The 5,487-nt window shown below is 39.1% G+C and overlaps 1 pseudogene; it reads right to left on the bottom strand.

Annotated features, from left to right (window-relative positions):
- LOC119572206 overlaps positions 1 to 2,827 on the bottom strand; it is a 6,137-nt pseudogene extending 3,310 nt beyond the window's left edge.
- Between the last annotated feature and the right edge of the window lie 2,660 nt (positions 2,828 to 5,487).

Here is a 5,487-nt window from a genome sequence, read left to right as displayed (position 1 = left end):
TATTGTTTTGTTTTTCCCCCAAAAGAACAATGAAAATCTTTTTTGGGTTTTAAACTTGTGCAGCAAGATTTACATGCATGTCTGAATATCCACGTTTAACCTATAACTGACGGGTAGCATTCATAGAGACCGGGGCCTCGCTGTCGGGGGCTTATATCGTCGCCCTAGCATGCGCGACCACTCATGCCAAATAACAGCATCCCATGCCGTTTCTTCGTAATACTACAAAGATATGTTGTATTTTCAGTTTTCTTTATTTTTTACAGTCTCTACTTGCCAAACTTCCTGATAAATCGAGACTGAAGGGTATTTTTGTTGTTATATAGACTCCATAGTTGATCATTATTCGGTCTATAGTCCGAATAAAATAAGCAGTGTGCGGCATCATGGAGTTGAAATCGTCGGTTTGTTGCATTTTTATTTTTTATTTATTTTTTTATTTATTTATTTATTTTTTTCTGCATAGTAAAAATGAGAAAGTGTTAAAAACGACTTTCACTGGCAGAAAAATAATATTTGCCGTGATTGTAACAAAAAATTACCCATAGCATCTCCATACATACAACATGGTATGTACATACATGCACCCAGCAGATAGTCCCACCATGCCATGGCATGTGCGTACATGCCACCCGTCAGGAATGGGTTAAAAAACTCACTAATTTTAGGGTCTGAGAATCTAGCTGCATTTGCAATTAACTGTTTTGGTGTATAACATACTTTAGTTGACATTGTTTTGAGCTGATTCCTGAGCCTATAAATTGTTGCACGATATCTCCTTAAAGTACGATTAAAAGTTTTTCTTTTCAATGTTTCTGAAACAAAAATGAAGAAGTATGAGTAAATATGATTTAAGAAAGATCTGAAACTTAAGTTAGAAAATTAAATATTTACATGTAGATTATAAATAAACTTTTTCAATATGTACAATAAAGAGGATTATAATTTGTAATTACTGTGTACAATGTACCTGTAAAAAATATGATTATTTGCAAGCTTAGTAAGCCTTATTGTTTATCTCCTACTGAATAATAAGAGCAACTGGAAATACTAAAAGAGCTCCTTACATTCAAAATTTTCATGATTGCTGGTTATAATTTGTATAATATTGTATCTTGACTTAATTAGTCTATAGGGTGGTTGTAGATATATATATATATATATATATATATATATATATATATATATATTATTATATATATATATATGTTTATAAAGGTGTTACTGCATGTCAAGACATTTGTGGGTGCCACTGTCTCCATAGATGTTGCTGTAAAATATTGTAATATCAGATTATGTGTTCATGAGTACGGAAAATATTTTTTACTCCTTTTATCAGCTACAATTTTCAAGGAAAAATGGAAATTAAAAGGCTTTTGGGAAGAGGGCAGGGGCACCTAAAAATGGATATGGCTGATTTAAAGCAAAGTCACTTTAATAACCCCTAGCACACATTTTAAACACCTCACATCCAGTGAATGGTTCATAAAAAATAGCAACATATTTTTCATCAAGAATAACTATTAATTTATGTTACGCCCTAAGTAAAATGCATATAATTCAAATGATCGGTTTCTTTTAAGCACCTTATATCTCAATCCCCTACTAAAATGCCTTACTCTTAAATTATCCCACAAAAAATGTAGAGTATAATCATAAAAAGAAATCAATAAAAAAAATAATATAAGATTTGCCATTTTTTATCTGAAAATCTGCAAAGCATAAATCCTAACATGATGCATCCCTTCAATTATATTTTCATAATTTAAAAAAATTAATACTATCAACAATAACTTTTCATACTTGCATAAAACAAAAAAAATTTAAAATGGTAGAATCCACATTCTTACAAATATTATCACAGGCATCTGGTTTTGATGGTACCTCCAGAGATGCCTTGCTTTGGAGTATGGTAGAATCTAAGGTTAAGAAGTGCAATAGTGCACACCAATAAATGGAAATTTCCACAAACATATTGAATAATCATTATTTTACACCCATTGCTAAATGTGGTAATCATCATATCATTATAGGCAAGAAAGAAATTAAACTAACCTCTGCAATCCTCCTCATTCACATGTGTTGAAAAATCTTCATTGAGACAACCAAATCCACTCCTCAAAATATCTGAAATTCAGTCACGATTTCAAAATATTTCTGTTCATTATGCAAAAAATTACTATAAATATATAATACTGCATGGTAGCTTCTTACCATTGACAGGTATTATCAGCAAATTATCTTGTGGGCTGGAATTGCGTGGCAGGTCAATAATGCCTTTGCCTGTAATATATTAGATAGCTATTCACTAAATAATGTTTCCTATAATAGGAAGATAGAGATGTCTTTTTACATTTAAAGTATATTACTAAAGATTTTGCATTACAGTATTTTACCAATGAATATTTACCTTGAGACTCCATTATCTGGAACTGATTAGGTAGGATTTTCATAGCCTAGCTTTGATGAAAGCTGTGCTTGTCACTGAAAAATAAAAAAAGTAAAACCTCTATTCACAAGTTTTCTCCTTGCAGTACTGCATTGCCTTCAGTTTTAAACATTTGAAACTTATCAGAGATTTTATCCTTAAGTAATGCAGCAAATATGGCTACAAAAGGTATTATAAAGCTATATACATACAGACAGAAAAATGTGACAGCCAAGCCAATAACCAGTTGAAATTATGTTGCTAATAATTAGCTTATCTATTTACCTAGTGTTTCATTTGTTGGAACAGCTGATGATAAAAGGTAACCATTGGTCCCAATATGTTCTGCTTTAAAATGATTGTGACAAACCACATGTTTCCCGAGGTCTTTGTTCGATGGTAGCTTCAAAAAGCAAAGGGGGACAAGCCACAACACGGAAAAAAAAAACATCAAAAAGGAAAAAAAAGAAGGTAATCAAAAGGGTATTTAAGGAGATAAACAAGGACTTACATATCCATACAGTGGAAACAACTGTTTGGGGGCCTGGGGAAAGCCAGGAATTCAGGGGGGAATCCTTTTTTTTGCCGCACACACAACACAATTTCGCCAGCCAAACCGCCGTCAGGATGAGGAGGCACATAGACCCCGCCCCCAGCAGATGAAACCAAGGCAGACAAAATGGCGCGAGAGGGCGGCCCAGGAAAACACGACCCTGAGACATGAAAGGAGACAATTTGGAACCTCCCATGACCAGCAACAAAGGTGCGGGGGGGGAGTATCGTGCAAACAAAAGGAGGGAAATATGGAAAGCAATACGGTGGGAAAATAATGTTGCAAATTGAAAAGCAAAACTAGGTGGAGCTTTTGGGCATTTCAGACACCCAAGAACTTGTTTTTCCAAGGGGGGGTACCTGTTTGAGTGTATCCCTTTGGGCAAGCTCTATTGCAACAGTACTTGCACCTAAAGGGGGATGCTCATAGGGCTAGCGGGATAAAGGGAAATTTGAGAAGGGCCCAAAGGAAAGGGACGATTCCTCGGGGATTAACGATAATTGGGGATGCCAAATATGCTGAATTCCCGGAGACAAGTGGGTACGGCTTCACTTGTTCCGTTACTTTTTTTACAACGGACTTGTGTAAATTCTAGACCCCTTTCAAAAAGCCGCGGAAGAGAAGAAATCCGGGCCCCACTGACTTTGAGGAACCAAGAGCCAGAGGGGGGGTGAAGATCAACAAGACCAATCACCCCCACGGTATTATGGAGGTAGTTTGTGCACTGAGTGGTAGAACAGTAGTATGGCCGCAGGAGATTCAAATAAGAAATACCCAAAAATTCTTCGCCCACTGGATTCCTGGCATTGGTGCAAGATGGCACGGGGATCAAAGCCAGGGACCAAAAAAATGGAGACCAGTAAACGGAAAGTAACAAAGTTTTCAGGGGCAAGCAGTTGTGAGTCTAAGGGAAGATTCTGACAATATCAGGTGTTCACAGCGGACAGATTCTCTCATAATCACTCTTGCTCTGGTTGTGATGGAGAGAGCAGGGGGGGTTTGCAAAGGTAAATTCGGAAGAAAAACCCAGAATGACAGACGGGACAGAACCAAGCCCAACAGCTCCGTTACACATAAATTTAACTAAGGAAAAACAAGCAATCTAAAAGACCTGGGAACCGGCCCAGAGGGCCCATAGGAAGGTATCCTGAAGGGAAGAGGGGAAAGCCTTACAAAAGGCGATGAAAGGGCACTGAAGAAACTGGTATCTAAATTTTGTTCTTGCCTCAAACGGGTTGAGGGGTGCAAGAAGGCGCCAAATTTTTGCTTATGCCCCTTAATTTTCTTTGAAGGAACATTTCATACCAAAAAAGGGGAAAAATAGATGGACCTTACAGACCGGTGAAGACACTTAGGTATTCTCGTTTCATGCGCTGATTTTCTGTCTGTGAAAATAACAGATTTTTCCCTGATTGTTTTGCCCTGAGGGGTATATTACATATATTTTGACGAATTAAAATTTAAGGATGATGAAAAAATAAAAGGGGTTTATTTAAAGTAGAAAATTTTGGGTTACACTAACACAATCGAAACATCCGGACGTTAAGCACCGGAGCAGTAGGTCCGAATCTTATAAAGTTTTCAAACAAAGGCCGTACATGCAAAGAAACCCAAAATGATGAATTTCAAGATATGCAAAGGAAACAAACAAAACGAAAGACGAAAGACAAAAAGAGGACCAGAAAAAAAACGAAGAAAAGAAAGGAGGGAAAACGGGAGACAAAGGAGGAGGCCTCCCCAAAAAAAGCGGAACAAAGGGCCAGCAGGGGAAAGCGGGGGCACAAAGGCCCCAGGACAGGAGGCCAGCACTGCAGCACGGAAGCAATAGCCCCCCAGAGGGGGGAGGCCCGGTGGCGGTGGAAAAACTGGGGGAGGGCACGGAGGCGGGTAGCAACAACAGGTGTGGGGCGGGGACCAGAAAAAGGGCAAAACCCGGCAAGAAAAAAAAGGCCGGACGACAAAGGAAGAGACGGGAAAACAGAGGGCAGGACGACAGGGGGAAGGAATGTAGGACGAGGAACGCAGGGGGTGCCACCTAAAAGAGGACCAACAAAGGAACAGAAGACAAACCCGCCGGGGGCGCCAAAGGCAAGCGGAGGAGGCTGGGAAGAACCACGAGGGGGCGGCAGGGGCCGGAAAGGTCAACGGGCGGAGGAGCAGAACCCGCGGGGGCCGGGGGAAAAAACAACAGGGCCCCGAAAGACACTGAGAAAGAGAGACATAAGAGAGAGAGAGAAGACAAGAGAGAGAAAAGAAGAGAAGGGAGAAGACGAAGAAAGAAGAGAAGAGAGAAAGAGAAAGGGGAGAAGGAATAAGAAGAGAAAGAGAGATAAGAGAGAAGAGAGATGAAAGAGAAGAGAAGAAGAAAGAGGAGAGAAGGGAAGAAGAGAGAAGAAAAGGAGAGAGAGGAGAGAAGAGAAGAGAGAGAGAAAAAGGGGGGAAGGAAAAAGAAAAGGAGAAGAAAAAGGAAAAAGAGAAGAGAGGGAGAAAGAAGAAAAGAGAGAAA

The sequence above is a fragment of the Penaeus monodon genome, chromosome 4 (assembly GCF_015228065.2).
Source record: "Penaeus monodon isolate SGIC_2016 chromosome 4, NSTDA_Pmon_1, whole genome shotgun sequence".
Lineage (NCBI taxonomy): Eukaryota > Metazoa > Arthropoda > Malacostraca > Decapoda > Penaeidae > Penaeus > Penaeus monodon.
This window is presented reverse-complemented; position numbering and strand designations above follow the sequence as displayed.